The sequence below is a fragment of the Acinonyx jubatus genome, chromosome C1, assembly GCF_027475565.1.
Source record: "Acinonyx jubatus isolate Ajub_Pintada_27869175 chromosome C1, VMU_Ajub_asm_v1.0, whole genome shotgun sequence".
NCBI lineage: Eukaryota > Metazoa > Chordata > Mammalia > Carnivora > Felidae > Acinonyx > Acinonyx jubatus.
Window position 1 is genome coordinate 188,039,195 of NC_069381.1, and position 20,744 is coordinate 188,059,938.

Genomic DNA, 20,744 nt, shown 5'->3' on the forward strand with positions numbered 1-20,744 from the left:
GTCTTTGAAAGGTTCAGTGTCCACAGGCTGGATTTATCCTAATGGACAAACGATGGGAGGAACAATAGTCAATTAGCTATCTCCTTAGCCAGACCGCACGTTGTTGGAACGCATGTAGGGTGAGCCACCAGTGCACCTAAGCAGACCTCCAATTTGTTCACTTTGACTGCAAATGACTTAATTTAACATTTTTCTAACAAATGCATTAGGTAGAATGGTGATGTTTCCTCTCTGGGTTGTTTTTTTTTTTGTGTGTGTGTGTGAAAAGAATCACTAGTGAAACCATGTTAAGTAGGCTTCTCACTCCATTTGTTTCCAATCACTACCCTTAATGCATGAGTTTCTGAGTCGGCTGTGACTTTTCCAAGCCCCCCAAACCCCAGCAGCGAATGTGGCTGGAGAGTTCTGACGCTACATCTATTGGACCTCTTGGAAAATGTTTTATGTGCATGGCATAATTATCCCAGTGCTGGACCATCTTCCTGTAGTCCTTTTTTTTTTTTTCCCCTTTCCTTTAGCATGAATGAATTTCGCATTATCCTCTCATTAGCGTTACAGTGTGCAAAAGACTTTGAAAGTAAAGTTTTGGTTTAAGTCCCACATGAACCATTTCTATCTCCCTGTAAAACTAAGGAATCAGTTATCAAATTTATTAGCTGTGAAGTTCATCTCCTAATCGTGCATTTGTCCCATGTTATTTCGTGGTTACAGCATTAACATTTTTTCCCTCGAAAATATTAACCTTTTGCCTTGCGTGTTCTGGTGGTGTGATGAGAACATCTGTTGCTTATGCAGGCCGACACTGTCTTCACATCCCTTGTTATTTGTGGGTGGATTCCGAGTTGATGCCATGTGAAGATGCACTTCAAACAAAATTCAGTAACTATATGTCTGGCCTTTGTTGGTCAAATTGCAGGCTGTCAGGCCTCAGCGCGAAACCCTGATGCAGGACTGCGTCCTGAACTCTGCACGTGTTCACCTTTTGCGCTTTAACTGCCTTCCCCCCCTTTAAACGACAAGGAATATGCATCGGGTTATTACATGATTAGTTATCTAAACTATCTGATGAGTGGATCAGCACACCGGCACGGAGTCTGGCTCGTATATTTTTATAGCAACTCCGTGACTATTCTCTTTGGTACAGGATAGAGGATGTGTATGGAAACATTCCTCCTGAATTTTTTATAGGTTCACTCCCTTTGCCATTCTAGCTGCCGTCTCCCACAAAATTTGAGTCATACCTCAACCGTATGAATCCTCTTTTAATGTTCGGTTGCCCTGAAGTGTGCAGTTGCGGAATATGTCTAAACATCTCAAGTGAAAAAAATTGGAGGCATTGGTTTTAACAAAAGCAATAAAGTAGCTACAGCTGAAAAGCATTCCAGAGGTAAATAGGCGTCTTCCTTGCTGTCAGACTCTTGCTCAGTGAAAACACTTTAAGAAGCACATGATGTTTGCCTCTCTTTCTTGCTCTTGTGTCTAGTGGAGGGTCGGAAGGAAGGAATTCCATTTTTATGGTCCCTCCGATGTCAGTATGGAGCGCTCCAATGTGGGAAACAATATCCACCTTATCTGCCTGAATTACTGAATTACTCCGTAATTTCTTTTGGACATCAATGTCTGCTCTTCAGTCCCGTTAATATTCCAACTCAGCACTAAACTAGGAGAGGGTTGGTTTGGGAAGCCCCACTCCACTTCACCCAATCCCTTACCAGGTCTGCGAGGCCCTTAGGTATCAGAAATTCCCTCCTGGTATCAGAACTTGTCCACAAAGCATTAACTCGTATACAGATGAATGCCATCTTCCAGAGCTAGACATCCATACCATCCGTGTTTCAAGGGAGATCAAAGCCTCGAGCTGAACCAGGGTTGAGGTTCTGGCAACAGCCTGAAGGCAATGGGTAAGGGCTAAGAGCTTCCCAATTATCCCGAGAAAATCTGCCTCTGTGCCCTTCTTCCCTAGTCCCTAAACCCCTTTGCAAGATCCAACCAGTTTCTCCCGAAAATATTAATTGGTGGATTTCAAAATGTGGGATGTTACTTTCTAAATTAACCTGGAGCATCGGGTTGAGGGCTAAGTTTTCTGCTGGCCTGGCCTCATAGGCAGCGACCTTACCCCATTCGTAACATCGTAGTCCATTCTCTTTTCGCCAGAGCTGGACTCGCCTTAACAACAAGAAGGATGCTTTTGATTTTACCGGATGTGGAATGCAGTATTTCCACTTGGCACTTCTCCCTTTAGCCCTGTTCAAGATTTCAGCTACTTCGGCGGAGTACTGGCAAGTGATTTGCTTATTAGAAAACTTTATTAATCAGAGTAGAGTGCTATTTGGCAATTCGATTTTAATGAGAATGGGGAGCTAAATTTAATTCAAAGTTAAAGGTCAGCAAATGGTGCTGGCCTACCTTCTTTAAAGTGCCTGAGCTTGGACATTCTCCGCTTCCGGAAGTGCGCATGCTGTATTTAGTATGAAATAGCATGGAAAAGGTTTCTAATGACCCTGTTTCAGCACACATCTCTTCCATGAGCATTAATAAGCCAAGTGCATTGCTGCTTGGCTAGACAATTCTTATGGGAGTGGATGGCACCAAGACGTTAGCGCAATTGCTGGCTGGAAACAGGAGACCATGAAAACATGATGCAATGGACAGAACTTCAAAAACTTGTCATCGCTTTAAGTGGTGAGCTATCTGTGCAGTAGGTTGCACAAAACCATTCAGGCTGTACTCGTTGTATTCAGCTTGTGAGCTCGGGAATGAGAAATACAAAAAGGAACCCTTGTCCAGGCAGCAGCTAAAGGTGTTGCTGACTAGTTGTAGCCGTCCGACCCTCCTGCACATACTCTCCACCCACAGGCATACACCTTCCCTCACCCTTAAACAGCACCATTGTTTCTCCCTTTTCCCTCCCACTTCTCTTGGCACTTTGGCAAATCACTTTCTTGTTTTCAACCCACACAAAAAAACTGTTTATTGAATACATCCCAGGCGAAGGCAAGGTACCAAGTTCTACAGAAGGCTCAAGAAGGATTATTGCTTCGCCACTAGTGGTTGGGGGACTAAACAAAGATTTAAAGTAAATGAAACATATAAATGATCATGATGCCCTGAAGAGGAAGGGAAGGGCCATGATAAAGGTACAAAGTACTGTGGGGACGCCAAGGCAGGAAAGACTGCTTTCTGCCAGGAAAGTTCACAGAATGGCCTGGACTTGGAACAAAATGCTTGTGCATTCATCTGTTTCTCCCCACCTTCATGACCACCAGCTAGACCGGTCTACCACTCTTCCTCCCTTGTACTTCTGCAACAACCTCTATTCTGTCTTCCATGGAGAAGCCAGAGCTGTCTGCTAAATATTTAAATTAGAAGATGTTTCTTCCTGGTTCAGAATCTTCTAACACCATCTCATTTCATCTGAAGTCAAATCCAAAGATCTTACCGGGTCCTGCAAAGCATGTATGATTTCACTCTTGCCTATTATCTATTTGTCTTTGTCACTTACCACTTTGTCCCTCGAGCATTAAGCTCCAGCCGTACATTCTTTCTTTCCGTTCCTTTATCTCATCAAATTCATTCCCTCCTAAATACAAATCAAAACCACACTCAGATATCACCTCACGCCAGTCAGAGTGGCCAAAATGAACAAATCAGGAGACTATAGATGCTGGAGAGGATGTGGAGAAACAGGAACCCTCTTGCACTGTTGGTGGGAATGCAAATTGGTGCAGCCACTCTGGAAAACAGTGTGGAGGTTCCTCAAAAAATTAAAAATAGGCCTACCCTATGACCCAGCAGTAGCACTGCTAGGAATTTACCCAAGGGATACAGGAGTACTGATACATAGGGGCACTTGTACCCCAATGTTTATAGCAGCACTTTCCACAATAGCCAAATTATGGAAAGAGCCTAAATGTCCATCAACTGATGAATGGATAAAGAAATTGTGGTTTATATACACAATGGAGTACTACGTGGCAATGAGAAAGAATGAAATATGGCCCTTTGTAGCAACGTGGTTGGAACTGGAGAGTGTGATGCTAAGTGAAATAAGCCATACAGAGAAAGACAGATACCATATGTTTTCACTCTTATGTGGATCCTGAGAAACTTAACAGAAACCCATGGGGGAGGGGAAGGAAAAAAAAAAAAAAGAGGTTACAGTGGAAGAGAGCCAAAGCATAAGAGACTCTTAAAAACTGAGAACAAACTGAGGGTTGATGGGGGGTGGGAGGGAGGGGAGGGTGGGTGATGGGTATTGAGGAGGGCACCCTTTGGGATGAGCACTGGGTGTTGCATGGAAACCAATTTGACAATAAATTTCATATATTGAAAAAAAATTCATTCCCTCCTTAGGGCTTAGGCTTCAGCTATTTTCTCTCTCTAGAATATTCTTCATTGAGATGCTTCTGGATGGTTTCGACTTATAATTCAGACCTTTGCTTAAAAGAGAGAGGACTTTCTTGACAACTCAATCTGAAGTAGCCACCCAGTAGCTATCTTATCACCACATTGATTTTTAAAAATCTGGGTGGCACTTACCACTGCTTGATATCTTTTCCCACTGCTTTGTGTATTGTCTCCTTACTACAATATAAGGCCATGAGGTTGTGGGTCTCACACTCCCCTTACATTTCCCCAGGACCTAGACGCATTGTTAGGGAATACTAGGTGCTCAGTAAGTATCTGCTGAATGAATGTAAGAATCTTGAAGGATTTCACAGGTAGAGACTCATTCCTTTAGCTACTGTGCCAACCCAACTACTCACACTGGAAAAACACCTGTGAACAGCCCCTGTCCTCACACTTTCTATTCTTCTGGACGTAGGCAGACAGACAGAAATGAACAACGAAACAAGGAAGATCTCTTCAGAGAGTGATCAGCGCTACAAAGGAAACAAACCAGCGGGGTAGGGAGTGACTTGAAGGGCTCTGCATGATCAGGTGGCCAGAGAAGGCTCCCCCGGCAAGGGAGAGCATGCCCTGAAACATCTGAGGCAGAGTGTGTCAGGGAGAAGCAACAGCAGCTACAGACTCCTAGAGCTGTGACCAGCTGGGGCTGCCCACAGGGCAGGGGAACTAAGAAGGAAGCTGCCGGGCACGGTAGAGAATGGTCGGTGATAAGGCACAGAGGGGGCAGGGTCCAGTTCAGTGAAGAGCGACCACATGGACCAAGGGGAGTGGTGTGAGGATGAGTCCACACATAATGACAAGGCAGTGGACGTTTTTAAAGTAAAGACTGATATCATCTTAATTATATTGTTTAAGAAGGAGGAGAAATAATTACAGGCGGAAGAGGTGGTATGCATGAAGGCTTGGAGGAGGGGGTGCGGGTGAAAGCTGAGGGGGACTTTAGGGAAAAGCAAACATTTCCCTAAAGACCAGATTGCAAGTGGGGCTAGAGGAGCGGAAGGCTGGGTTGGAGATGTAAGAAATGGGAAGAGAGCAGAGGGGTTCTTAAAGCAAGAGAATGACGTAAGCGGAACCGCGCCTTAGGAAGGCTAATTTGGCAGCAGATAAGAAGAGAATCCCAGCCGAGAGACTAGTTGCCAAGCTGTTATCATGGTCCAAACAATGAGTATATGAATTAGGCTTATAAGAAGGAATGCGTGGAGGGAGGGGCATGTTGCTAGACACAACTGATTACAACTATTGGATGTAGAATCCATGAGAGGAAAGAAGTTAACCATAATCTAAAAAATATTGATATCAACAGTGGCTTGCTTCTTGAATCCTTATCATGTGCCAGGCATCATTCTGACTACTTTAAATTTAATAACGCATTCAATCCTCAGATCATACGCATAAGGTCTTACAATCATCATCCCCATTTCACAGATAGAGAAGTTACATGACATCCCCAAGGCAGCCTGTCCTCTGAATGCTAATCACTGTTCCCAACCTTGATGAACATGAAGAAGGAACTGAAAAGCCAGGAAAATAGTAGGGAAGGTGGATTTTAGGGGAGAGGTGAGGAGGTTGTTTCTGGAGAAGATGAGTGTAAGATATCGGTACATTTCAGGTACAAATGTGGAGCAAGGACTGAGCCTGGTCTTTGGGGTGCCCTCAAAGTATCGTAGCTAGAGATGCACACTTTCATGCAGGAGGACCGTGTTGAGTACATGCCCCATGTGAGGCACTCTGGTGGTCATCTGTTGAATGGATGGATCAGTCAATGAGTGCACATGAGAAGGAATATAATAATCAAAGCCCAAGGAGTAAACAGTATCCCCAGGGGTGAAAATATAGACAAGAAGCAGTTAGAGAGTCTTAGAGAAGGCCGGCATTTAGAGCGACATTGAAGGAAACAATGAGATCAAAGAAGTAAGGAAACAAAGAGAGACTTGCCAAGAGACTTCCTGTCCAGAGTCCAGTCCTGCAGAGAGGTTAGGATTCTGTTGAGCCTCGAGGGCGCACTTTTGGCAGTGGTGAAAGTGCAAACCAGACTGGCATGAGCCCAAAGGAGAGGATGGAGGTGACGAAAGGAGACAAAGGACCATTCTTTTTAAAAGTTTAGTGAAAAGAGGGAGGGAGAGAGAGAGAGAGAGAGACAGAAGGCAGCAGCTTGAGGGACGAGTAGGGGCTACTGGACAGTAACACTTTGTAAAGGTTTTTATTGCTACTGAAAGAAGAGAATGAGGAATAGAATCTTCTGGGCCTCTGCAGGGGTGTGAGTGTCTATACCTGTGCTGACACGAGCAATGGGGCCCCGATCTGTGTAACAGCAGGATTACATCAAGCCTTAGGCGCCACTTAATTCAGAGCCATGCCCTGGCAAAAACTCTCCCAGGGTGGGTACATGGGATAATAGCCAGCTGGATTAATTTGGTGACACCCTCATTTAGATGAGGGTAGAAAGTACTGATGTCATCATGCTGCTGACTTTATAGAGAAGCAAGGCTTATTTCCTCACTGACAAGAATTTGTGGCACTCAGCAGCTGTTTAAAAAAAAGAGAGAGAGAGGTTCCCTCCACCCCCTTCTTCAGACTTCTCTGGACTTACATCTGTCTTCCCAGCTGTGAGCCGCTGAATTCCAGGGTGCAAAACCAAGGGAGATAAGTGGGAGGGGCGTACAAATAATGATTACATGCTGCTTAAATATAAATCTTGGTTTATTGTGTGTTCGTGGGCACATGCCTTCAAATTCAAGTGTGCGCCTCTCTCTCCCTCTCTCTCTCTCTCTCTCTCTCTCTCTCTCTCTCTCTCTCTCTTCCTATCTGTCTGTAAACCATGATGGTATTAACCATATGTTTTAATAAATATTTTGTTTGCTCTATTCCCATTAATATTCATAGGGAAGGGAGCACTTTGGGTTTTGTGATTTCTAATAAACATTGATGGTGTTACTAGTTTGTACTAAGCATTCAGTATGCTCCATCAAAATGGCAGCTCTAATTAGGTTCCTTGAATTAGCTAATGGATTTTGAGAAAGATGGCTTAGAAAGCTCTTACAGCTGTCCAAGATATTCCTGCCATGGCAGAAAGACAAAAGGCCCCTGGAAGCTACAGACTTCAGAGCTTTAGAAATGCAGCTGACAGTTAAAAAGATAAATTACATTCATATTTTTCCAGTGAAAGTCCTAATACTGAATTAATGTTATTCCTGTAGTGAACATCCATTAAGAAGCTCATTTTATTATAAGGGTGCATTGTGACCATTAGCTCTTTTCTTTGGCCCCCTCCCCACTCCTCCTCTCCTTTTTCTCCCTCCAATTCCCCAGATATTTTGGATATAGTATTAAAAAGCTTCTTTGAAGGAGAGGAAATAATTCCCCTTCTTTTTGTAGTTTATACATTTAAAGCTCTCTCAGATATACAGTAGGATTCAGTTGAAAAAACTGTCAAGGTAAGTAATAAATAAAGACATAATATAGTGATTCAATTTAAGCCGTCTGGCTTATATTTTATGTAGAACTTGGGAGGGGAAAAAAGAAAAAAAAAAGCTCCTAGCTAGTGGGCTTGTTTACTCTTGGATGAAAGATGATTTTGTTGTTGAGTGGGAACTATCTCAAAGAAAATGTGATACCTCCTCCTTTCATCTTACATGGGATGTACAAAATGATGTGGCATCATTCAACGTGTTCTTTACTTTTCCTCTCTAAGAACGAGCTTCTTTAACAAAATGATGAATTGATGACATCTGAATGACTATACTTAATACATCTGCAAATAGGGAGAAAAAATAGTTGTTAGTGGAATGGATAGTGATAAAGTTCGTGACAAATAGCATAATTCAGGGAAAATATACAGCCACCCATAAGCTCCCTGTAGCTGGATATGTGAATACTCATTAACTGTCTAACTGTGCCCCACATAGCATTTTGCTTTCAGTTCATCCACTTAGAAAACCAATACCTGTTACTTTTTAATCTGCCAAGTTCCCTTTCTCTAAGCACACAGTAAATCCTTTAGGGGAATGTTTCCTGGGTCGTTAACTCTCAACCGTCCAAATTCTGTTTTCCCCATTTGAGTCTTTGTAGCGCGTCTGTTTTTCTAAGTCCTGCCTGCCTTTTGGCCTTTTTTCTGCTCATTAGTACCTTACCCAAATGAGGGGCTGGGCATGGAAAAGAATGTGCAACTTAAGGCAATTAATTGGGGGATTGTTTACAGCTCTCGGAAAACACTCACTGGGAAAGAAACCGAAGTTGTTGGTGTAAGTGAGAGTTTTGGAAGGTCGTCTGTAGTGCCTATTTTTCATGTTCTTCCAAATCTCCCATTTCTACGGATAATTGAGAGCTGACTAAAATACTGTTGCCCCTAAAGCTTTGGAACTAGGGAAGAAATAAGAAGGAATAGTGTTGATGCAACATATAAGTTACAGATCAGACAGCTGCTTTGCCTCAGTCTGATATAAATAAAACAGAAAAGCATTGTTATGTGAAGTGCCGGGGGGGAAAAAAAAGATACTCAATTATTCCCCACACGTGACTTTGCCATGATGGATAAAAGGCATAATTGACATCATGTTTATTGAAAAAACTAGCAACTGTCACACTGTGGAGAGGCTACTGAAAGCTGGGGGAAGGCATGTTTTTTATTCATTTTCACTGTGGGTTATTTATAGAGTCCAATTGTCAGCAGCGTAGTGCCTAATTTCCCCTCTTCTTTGATAGTCGACAACTCATTCACTTTTCAGATCAAGAAGACAGCTACAAATTGCCCCATGGCACATACTCAGGCACTACCATTACCTCGCCTGAATGGAGCAACGGCTATTTATTAATTAAGATTCTGTGACTACTTTCCCTTAAAGTGCCAGTGAAAATAAAAGTCTTTGTCAACCCATAATGGGTTGGTTTCATTGGCTTTGTTTTGTTTTTTTAACTTTTTGCCCTCCGATTTGGCAGCCAGTGCCCTGTTCCTAATGGGAAATTTATCACTGTATTAACAATGCGTCATGCTTCATCACCAGTTAATGTTACTGGTTAAACAAGAGCTCTGGTTTTAGAATGTTCAGTTTTCAAGTTGAAAGAAAGGCGCAATGTCCCGTTGCCTTGAACTAAATTGGCCCTCCAGGCACAGTATCCAACAATTAGGGAAGTAGAAATGGAAGAGGACTTTTGTCAGTGATTTGGTCAACCAGGTAGCTTGAACTCTATACACACCCTAGAAATGATTGAAGGTGAGGGTAAGAAAGCCCCACAGAGGTCCACTGGTTCCTTTCATAGTTATGACATGTGGGAGTCAGAGAAAGTAAGGTTCTCCCAGGATTATCCTGATAGAAAGAGTAATTCTGATGATGACACCTACCCTTTTTGAAATCCGCCAGTGATTCCACATCAGTGTCCCTTCTGGAAAGATTGACACGTGGAGCTATTCAAGTCCATTTCCCAGAATTTCTCCACCCACTTTCACACATGTACCGTGCCTGACCATGTGCCCCATCATGCTGCCATCCTTTGACAGGTGATGTGCCTTCCACTGGCACGCCCAGCCACCCTCTCCTTATCCTTGCTCTTCTTTTTTCCTTTTCTCTGGCCTCTGCAAACAGACCTAATCACCTCTCCTCTGGGCTGCTGCAGGACTTCATTATGCCTCATGATACTTCCACGGAATAATTGCCACATTGGGCTGTAATTATTTACTTATGTCTCCATCTCCCCCCACAAGGCTGTGAAATATCTCTAGGATCAAGTCTGGGTCTTAATCACCATTACTGCACCAGGGCCAGGGGCATAGCAGTATTTAAGAATAAATAAATGTAAGTTTGAATAAATGTACACATCTGAAAACATTCAGAGGGTTTTTAGAAAACTTATAAAAATAATTGATGATCTAAGTTTGATACCAATTTGTTACTTTCTATTCCACTTGGAAAAGAAAGTTACCATGCTCCTAAGAAGGATCTTTAAGAATCTGAACATCTTTTAAAAACAACTGAAACCGACAGTGGGAGATGATAACGTAAACTGTCTCTATCCCATAAATCCCTCATGTCAGAAGGTCAACATGAGGTTACAAGGTTACCAGAGCTCACTTTACACCCAGGTAAATGAGAGCTCCGGAACATTCTTGGGTTTGACACCCTTTGGGACCTAAGTAGCTGTTAACTTTTTATGTGGCTCTTTGAAGCTGCGAATCTATTTGAATTGGGTAATTATCATAACTCTATTTAAAATTGCAGAAGAGTTCAGCATTTGTGCATACAGGTATAAAAGGAACGAATGGAATTAAGCTAATATCAAAACACGTTCTAAATAAGTTCCTGGACTTAATTGATTTTATGCTAATCATATCAGAATACTGCATATCAAATTCTGTGTTTAGGAACTAGTATGACTTAGCCCCATGTATGTGATAATTAAGATCTGCCCCACAGTCACATACCTATGTGACCCACGCATTCCTGTTGGGTGTTTAGACAGTTTATTATATATCCCTTTAATGGGTACGAAAGTAAGGTCTAGCTTCCATATCACATGTACTTAGAAGGTTTTGTCTCCTAACATTTAGTGTTGAGCTCCTTAATCACAGTCTTTCACTTTTTTTAATCAGAACACTTGTTTTTTTTTTCTTTTTTAATATTCTTTTCTCTTTGTTACTTTAGTTATTTTCCCAACCTTTGCTACTGGAAGGGGGGGAAAAGTCTTGTTATGTGAGTAAATAATTGCTATTTTTATCTACTGATACTTGGTTACCACAGAAGCATACAATAGCCTATCTTGACTGATAACTATCCTCTAAAACAAAAACAAATGACCCACCATCCATACACTAAATCACTTACAATCTCTAAATTCTGTAATCGATTAGGCCTTATTTCCTTATTGTCTGAAAGGAAAGGTCTAGCTGTCCAGCTGTCAGGAATCAGTGGCCTTTGATGGCATTCCATTATCCCCTGGGAGAAGACAGACCTTCTACGTTGCTTCCTCCGAGGAGGAAGGAATTTCACGGGGGCCTAGGGAATTCCCAAGGTTTTATGGCCTGCAGCCCACAAAGTCTTATTTTTCCCAGAATTGACCCTAAAAGTTTAATCCACATCTAAATGTCAATATATTCCTAAAACTCGGGCTGTGTTGGATTTAAGCCTAAAATATAATAATTTTATCTTGCAAGTCCTGCAATGGTTGGTGAGAATTTCTTTGAGAAGGGGTGTGTGTGTGTGTGTGTGTGTGTGTGTGTGTGTGTGTGTAGTATCATTAATTTGTTCAAGTACTATATAAGCAACAAAAGTTTATTTCTCTTTAAGTCGCTTTTATTCAACTCAAAAAGGTGAATAACAGTTAAAATAATACAAGTTGTATAGGTGTCTTCCATTTACTTTTTTATCAATGCTTTGCTAAAAATTTCTTTTGGACTATAAAATTGTTCAAGAAAACTTGGAACGTTTGATGTGGAATCATGTCTCAAGGTTAGTTTCTAGAAACAAAAGTTATGCATAGTCAGAATTAACCTTGGAAAACACTTTCGGAGAGTACTGGATTGGACCCTGCCTGTAATCTTTCACCATACCCATCCAACAGAGTTTCTTTCAGCACTGTATCAGATAGCTATTCCTCTGGTTGGACACCAGCTGAAGCGGTTGGCTTGCACATAAGGAGCCATGCTGTATAAGTAATGCATATCTTAAAATATTGGAATCATCTAAGGGCACCTGAGTGGCTCAGTCAGTTAACGACCAACTTCACGATCTTACGGCTCATGGGTCCGAGCCGTGCATCAGGCTCTGTGCTGACAGCTCAGAGCCTGGGGCCTGCTTCGGATTCTCTGTCTGCCTCTCTCTCTGCCCCTCTCCCACTTGCACTCTGTCTCTCTGTGTCTGTCTCTCTCTCTCAAAAATAAATAAACATTAAAAACAATTTTTTGAATACTGGAATCATCTTCAGCACAATGTAAAGCATACGTTATGAGAGACACTTAGGAGCAGACACCAGCTGAGGGAAATCAACCCAGCTCATGTCCAGGACCACCTGTTTATTACATGGAATGGCCAATGGGAAAACTGTCACTATTTAAATTGCTATTTTGCCCAGGCTCTCATTTCTGTCTAAGCTTAATAATTTGGTGCGTCACTTAAATACAGTTAAATGGTACAATATCACTATAACTCAGTCATTTAAGATGAGCTGTAACTATATGAATTATGGTGCAGAGCGTGGTTTATTTATCATCTTTAACAGAAGACACAGTGGATTCACAGTTCCAGATTGGTCCAAATCTATTTTTCTTTGCATCTATGCATGCTTGTTTTGCAAAGATGTAGAGTAGAAATGAAAGGCTACTTTTTCTGCCTTCCAGTTTGAACTTTTCAACTATATTTTAAAATCTTTCTCAAGAAATGAAAATTACCATATGAAACACTTGATAGATTCTTTCTGTGACCCCCCACATATTTTATATTGTTAATAAAATTGGGACAGTTTTTCAAGACAATATGTATCACATGCTTATACATAACTTTGAGTGTATCTAAACCACGTAAGGCTCAAAAACACTGCCCTATGTCAGAGGAGATATATTAGAATACTATTCAAAATATGAATAACTCAAATGGATATTTTATGACTAATGTCAAAACTGGCTTCTGAAATTTGAACATAGCCAGAAGGTCATTGTGCAGTATCAGAATAATGCAATTATGTGTTACAGGCTTATAATGGCGAGTTGAGGCTGTGAATAATAACTTGAGTGTTGTTGAATTGTGAATAACCGTATCGCTCCTAAGAAATTTCCACTTTGGCTAGAGATGGCCATAGAGGAGCAGAATGTTCTGATTAGAGCAGGGCCTCGCATTGTCTCAAGTGATAAAGAGCAAAGGTAGAGCAATGCCTTTTATCAGTAAAGGAGATGACATTGATCTGGTGAGATTCTTAGTCACAACAATCAATCACAGGGGAGAAAGTTGTCCTTCATGCATCAATGAGATTACTTTCAACAGTAAATGGTAGCTGTGGTTCATGGTGCGAGTGGAAATGCTTACCATTATGCAATCAAAAGTGCCAAGGGAAGGGGGCCTTTATTTCCACTAAGGTTTGATTCATTGGGGTCAAGGTCCAGTCCAGGGTTAAGATTTCGCGGACAAATCTTCACGACATAGGAGTCAGAGGGTCAGTTTACCAAACTAGGGATAGAAATACTAAGACGAGGATCTTAAAGAGAGCAGATGCTGAAAACAGAAAACATGTGGAGAAAGACAAAAGGTCAGACTCGGGTTGCCATGGCAAAATCGGGAGCCCAGGTAGGCCAAGTCACATTGTCAGATTGTTGCATCTAGGTCAAAATGCCACGGGCGGCATCGGATAGCTGGGGCAAGGACCACGTTCAAGATTACAGGCTGAGCTAATACATCGTTGTGCTTTGTGGTTCTGTCTTCTTCTTTATGACCGTACTTGCTTATCAACCTCTCTGGACCAGTTTGTCAGCCTCCCCACAGGATCCTGACATAAGGAGTGATTTTTTAGAGCCCTTAGAAATGTATTTAAATACATGGTTTCCAAAGTTATGTACTAGTATAGAGCACTGTTTTTTGTTTTTTGTTTGCAGATTCTGCCACCAGTTTTCTATATGACATTAAATATTCTCTCAAAATGTCCAAGCACTGGTTCTTTACCTATTAAGTAGTATGTCAGAGATAATTGACAAAAATAGGCCTCGGGGCACTTGGGTGGCTCAGTCGGTTAAGCATCTGACTCTGGATTTTGGTTCAGGTCATGATCTCACAGTTCGTGAGTTCGAGCCCCACATCGGGTTCTTCAGTGATGGCGTGGAGGCTGCTTGGATTCTCTCCTCCTCTTTGCCTCTCCCTAGCTTGTGCTCCCTCTCTCTCTCTCAAAATAAATAAATAATCTTAAAAAATTTTTTTTCTAAGAATCCATGTTTAAAAAAAAAAAAGTAGGCCACAAAATAAAGGGGGATTCTAGATGTGAAAATTGTTATTTTGTCTGTTAATATTATTTGCTCTTTCTCTAAACTCATAACTGTTAACACAGTAATTTTTAGGCAGTTGTAGTAAACAAAGGACTCTTAATTGAGAGTAATTGTTTAATCAACAAGATAACTTAAATCTGATATAAATTAAATGTGTGTATGAAGAAAGGCCTATTCTTGTTATTTAGGGCAATTTTTTTTGCAAAAGTAATTGCAAATCAGGGCCACCTTCATACACAGTGATGGCAAATTTGGAAGAAGTTAGAAGAATTCGTAAAAGTTGTGCATGAGTAGTCAGATGGGTCCCCAAATTTCACTGGACTAAACTTAAAAACCTTACTTGTCAACATGTCTTTGTAAAAAGAGATATTCTTTATAAGAAATTGGGAGCAGGGGGAAGACAGGGACTAAAACTGGATAATTTTCAGAACTATTCAGGACTAAAGTATCACTTGAAGAGTGCTACAGAATTAATCCCCATTAAAAGCCACTATTTATTATTAAATCTCCTTTAGTATATTTGGGCTCACTATATAAGAGTGTTTTCACTGTGGAATGTTAAATCTGTAGAGTATTAGTACAAGTGCTGTTGGGCTATAGTTTCCATAAATCTTCAAAATGCTTTTGAATTAATGATCATGAGTGCATTTATAAGAATCTCTCAAATTTTTCATTATATTTATGTTTTATTTGTTTATTATATTTATATTTTTTATTATATGTATATCATCAAGAGTGTGAATGCCACAGAATCTCAGGTACTTTTGGGGTTCTGTTCACACTTTGAAAAAACTATGTGTATACACTATTTTCTATGACAGAACTGTGGTACCACTAAATTTGAAATTGAAAACTATGATTATCTTTAGGTCCTTAAATGCAAAAAGACTAAACAAGCAATCTTTCCCATAGGGGGAGAAACAGGAAGAGAATAGCATCTTGGCATTCTAAAAGGGTGCAAAAGTGTTTTCCTTTGCTCCTTATCTTTAAGATGCTAATCCTTTTTGATAAAACTTTTTAAATCACACCCTTTTGTAAATATAGAAAGAATAACACTATATTTATATAATTAAACTATTTATGGTAAGCATCAAAATAATATTTTTATAGTAATTCATAAAATATTAAGGAATCTGTCAAATCCCAAACTCAAAAACACTCCCTAGTCTACCGATTACTGTTGACATGCATTCATCTAATTTAAATGGTTTTATTCAGTGAGTTTGTAGGATTATCACATTAGGTAGGAATATTCCTGTTAAAGTTACATTCTATAAAGACTGTTTCTAAACCATGTGGCCAGTTCTGGACCCCAGGCTGGTACCTTCAAATGAGGGCTGTACTCACCATAGTCAAACACTTCTTATTTAAAATGGAAAACCACATGTCTCGAGGCTATCTGAAAATGACACAGCTCTTTGGAATTCGTTATATACAGTTTCCTCGTAGGGTGCATGTAGTTACATGCATGCAAACTCAGGCACACACACAAAGTCATTGCGGATTAATTCACAAGTCCAGCAATGGTTCATTGCTAGCAATCAGTTCCCTCTCATGTAGCCAGTGGTGAATCGTACCAGGAGCAACGCTGGACGCCTCTCAGTCCTGGTCTTGGTCCAGAGTTTCTCTTTCATGTGGGATCTCCATCTTCTGTTGATTCCCCTTTGTACCCCATTCATTTTTATACCACTTTCCCACAAAAGCTTGTCTAGAGATGTAATACTAATTACACAGAAATCCAGCATCATTCTTTAATGAATACAGACTTCATTGCATGTATATCTATTGCTTTAGCTACTTCGATTTCTATTTTTATTGCAAAGATCTGTGCAAATAAAAGAATATCAAAAGGTATGGCTATAAATGTGCTCTGCTAAATTCCCGGTGCCTTGAAATGCCTGTGAACTTGTGCTACAAAATGCCTGCTGCATTTTAATGCCTTTCTTGCAGAGCAACATGATATGGTAGGAATCACACTGGTCCTGAAGTCACACAACTGCTGGTCTACCATCCACCAAGTATGCTACATAACTGCTTTGAGCCTCGGTACAGGCATCTGTGAAATGTCACTGACTATGTCATCCTTACAAATTTGATTGAGGATTAAAGGAGATGATGTATGTAAAGCATAAATATTATACTTAGGGCATCATAGAAGCTTAATACATGTTAGTTTCTTTTCTCCAGCCTGCAGCACTAATGGGAGGAGACCATGGCATACACAAATGAACACTCTGCGTAAAATGTACTTCGGCTGAGGTCATCATAAATTAGGAGCGTATGAAGAATAAGAAGAATCAGGGTAGATTTCACAGGAGCAGATAATGCCTTACTGGGATGTTTATTGCATAAGGAAATATATTACTATAGGTTTACTGCATTTGGGAATATATTACCATAGGTGGCTATGAAGAAAATGACATGGTTTCTGAATTCCTTGACAACTTTAAACTCTGTCCAGCTCTAAAGTGTACTAAAAAGAGCCTGCTTAACTATACATCTGCCTTTAAAGGCATAAGCAGTATAATGTACAAGAAATCACTACAACGTAAATCGTGTTTTGCTATGCTGCTTGCATTAATGTTACATAAAATGTCAGCACATTGAAAGTGCAGGAGCAGCACTGATTATCTACATATGAATACAGGTGGAGTAGGGACTTTTTCGGTGAGCGTGGCCAACCTTAACTTCATCCAGGGAACGAATAATATAGAAAGGCTAATCTTCTAAGTAGGAACTTGGAGGCGGGGTTATTGATACTCTGGCTGCTTTTATACAGTTGCAAGACTATTGGTGTGATATCATAATCTAATGAAACTTCTGAAGCTATTATGCAAAAGGTTCCTCAGCATCAAAAGATGCTTCAGAATCTCTTGGTAGATTGGTAGTGGCTTTCTGAAGTTCTGGGTTGAGAAGGATTCTAAGGCCATCTCTAGGTTCGTCAGGAAGGAAAGCTGTAATTGATTGCCTAGGTCCTTAGGTCCGCTCTGGGCAGGAAGTGGAAGGAGTAAAAGCCTGTATCAGTGTATTTGTTATGTAAGTGGTGCATATTTTATAGCTATTATAATTATTGCTGCTATTATGACAAAGGTGTTTTTATATTCCTCTTCGAATTTCTACATCTTCAACACAAAATGGCATCAATTAACTGCTTTCGTCACAATAGCTGTGCGTGTCATTTTTATTGACTTGATGGTAAATGTGTACTACCTGTGGAAAAGAGCTGAAAAATGAAATCAGAATTTGATCTTCCTCATTTTATTATATTAAATGCTTAATAAAATTAAGGGGGAAAGTCTGATACAGCTACTTAGGGCAGGATGAGGGTTGAAGAAAAAAAAAGAGGGAGAGAGAGAGAGAAGGGTGAGATGCAGTCCTGGGTTATTATGAAAGGTTTGCACCATTTCCTTTAAAATATTCACACAAGGGAGAAGATACAGCGTGTTCTGCACTTATATGGTCCATGACTTTCTAGACTTTTTCCCTGTTTTTTCTCTGAAGCCAGATTTCTTTTCTGGGTAAATAGTCATGTTCCTGTCAGCCACAGGGGATTTTCTGAATCCTAAACAGCTGATTTTGTATTCCTCCCCCATTCCCTTTATTTGAGGACTAAAATCTGATCAAACCCATATTTTTTTTATTTTTAAATTTATGTATTTATAGACATATGGGAGAATAGTTTATAGTCTGAGTATGATTTTTTTTTCCATCACAAATGTAGGAAAATTGGGGGGAGTTTTAAGACAGGGTCTTATCAATTTTTCCCCCCTTATTACTGATGACTTCATCCTGCTTGAATTCAGCGTTTCAATTTCTTTGGGTAAACTAATAGATTATGTATGCAATGTTTTCACCGTGTTGATTGAACTCATCTGGTGAGTTAGAGCATGGCTCACACATTCACATCATTGGCAGAAGCCTGTGCAGTGCACGCGGGCATGGGAGTCAGCTCACAGTACTCAAGAGGAGGGGAAACTGGTCCACATAGAGCTAGCCCACCTTGCCTGCCTTCTCACTGTTCGGAAAAGCATATCAGACGTTCCTTTGTATTATTGTTGTTATTGTCTTTTTCAAATGTTCAGAACCTTTTTTAAGTTTGTTTGTTTTTTGAGTTGACACACGTTACTTTAGTTTCAGGTGTGCACCATAGTGATCCAATGGTTCTTTTATGTTCTGCTGTGCTCCCCACAGGGGTGGCGACCATCTGTCACCACACAACATGGTTCTGGTACTCTTGACTCTATTCCCGATGCTGCACCTTTCGTCCCCATGACTTACTCATTCCAGAACTGGATGCCTGTACCTCCCTCTCCCCTTCACCCATGTTGCTCTTCTGTTTCCTCCCTCCACCTCTGGCCACCACCAGCATGTTCTCTGTATTTACGAGTCTCATTTGTGCATTTTTGTTTAGAAACCTTCTACTTTAAAAAAAAAAAGCATAGTGGAGAAACGGAACTATCTGGAGAGTTTTTAAATGCAGATTGGAGAAAAATAAAGATACGTGATACCCAAGGGTTTGTCTTTTCTTAATAAAAAGCCTTGGCTACCGGGTGTCTATAGAGTGATGTAGGAAGCCCAGAACCCCATGTGAACTTTGTAGAGATATTGTGAGACGCCACCGATTCGCTGTGAATCCCGTTTGGGAAGAATGCTTTTCTGCCACAAGATGTCCACTCACCCTTTTCTTTTTATGGTCTACATGTATCGTTTCAAAAAAAATTTTTAACAAAATAGTAGATGACTTCTGTTGCTTTCAGACATCTCCTTTAGTGAGATGTCTCATTTAAACTTAAATCTCCACTGTAATATGCGGGGATCTTCTCGCAGGCACAGCTCTTCACGGTGGGTCTCTTCCTCCCTTTCACCACCTCGCCTGTTCCCCTTCCCTGCCCCCTCCCACGTACTCTGTATACTAGAAGGGTGATCCTCAGACCCATCAAACACAAGTGTCCTTATGGCAAACACGTTGCTATGAACTGAGTGAAAGTACCAAAATTTGCAAGTGATATGCTTCTGTCATTTATTAGAGTAAATTCAAAATGTCCTTAACGTCACCACTACTCATTTGTATTCTAACTTGTTTCCTAAGGGAGAAGGGGAGAGGAGTGTGTTTTGCCCACGGTGTATGTGAGCCAGGGCAAAAGAAGTTGAGGACCACTGCTGGCCCAGACTGACTTCTTTGCACGCCCCCAAAGCAAGATGCTTCCTCATTCTGTCCCTTGCGCTTCCCTTCCCTCCACCTGCAATTTCCCCACATCCCTTGTGTAGCTGTTGAGCACCTATGTGTCCCTCAAGACTCAGCTAAGGTGTCGCCTCCTCTGTGGAGCTTTCCGTAGGCTTCTTCCATGGCCCTGCCCTCCCCCAATCAGCTTACGCAGCCTTTGTCACTACAGTCCCTTTTGGGACCGCTATTGTAGCACCTGGCTTGTAGTCTTCTGTATCCTTTTCAGTCCCCTGCCTCCCAGACCATGTGTTTTTTGCAGACAACGGCTATGAACTGTTTGTTTTCATGTGCCCCCTGGATCTTAACATAGGGTCTGGCACAGTAGGACACTCAGTTATGCCTCAGATGAACCAGAGAAGTTGAACAATTGTTGAAATCTGCCTAGCGTTCCCCTCTTGCTTCCCAGCCCTGAAATGCATCACATGATTTTGTTCTGTTGAAATGATCATGACAAATCCGAGTTAAAAGGGAGCTACTGGCTGAACAGTTTGGGGTTGCATGGATGAGAACTGGAGAAATGGAAATTCCTAAGAGAAAAAAGTGACTGAAGTGGGGAGGGGAATCGTGGACAAGTAATGAAGAAGGCACAGTCTACTGTCACCCGTTTTTTGTTTATTTTTCTTTTTACGTCTTGATATGGCTTCTCCCTTCTCTGCTTTCCCTATGTCCTGTGTGCCCATATACTGACACGGATCCTACCCCCCCACGCAAAAACTCATCAGTGTCATTGAAATGAAGACCAGCACATGCCAACTCTGTGTCACATCCAATATTCGGGTCAAACAACTGGCCTCAGATTGGCAACTTCTTATTTGAGAAAATGAAATACCTACTTTCAAATTAACCAAACTCTGTGGATATGATTATAAGAAAAAAGTGATAGCTCTTTTAATTGCCCTTAAGGTCAGGACCTTATCTTACCTTTTCACTCAAAAGGCATTTATTCATCCCAAGTCAGATGTTTTGACCCTTAGAGCTAAATGTATTTACATAAAGACCATTTTTGTTCACTTTTATTACCGATTTTACAGTTTTCCTAGCATATTTGAATTACATTATTGAATCTTCTAAATTTGGATGCTAGCTCCTTTACCAAGATCAAAAAGTGAGTGTCCAGGATGATGCACACCGGGTGACCGTGTTTGTTTGATTATG

The 20,744-nt window shown here is 40.9% G+C and overlaps 1 protein-coding gene across 9 annotated transcripts in view; it reads left to right on the top strand.

Annotated features, from left to right (window-relative positions):
• Positions 1-20,744, top strand: part of PARD3B (par-3 family cell polarity regulator beta) — a 997,127-nt gene that overhangs the window by 874,986 nt on the left and 101,397 nt on the right. The gene's annotated exons all lie outside the window — the stretch shown is intronic.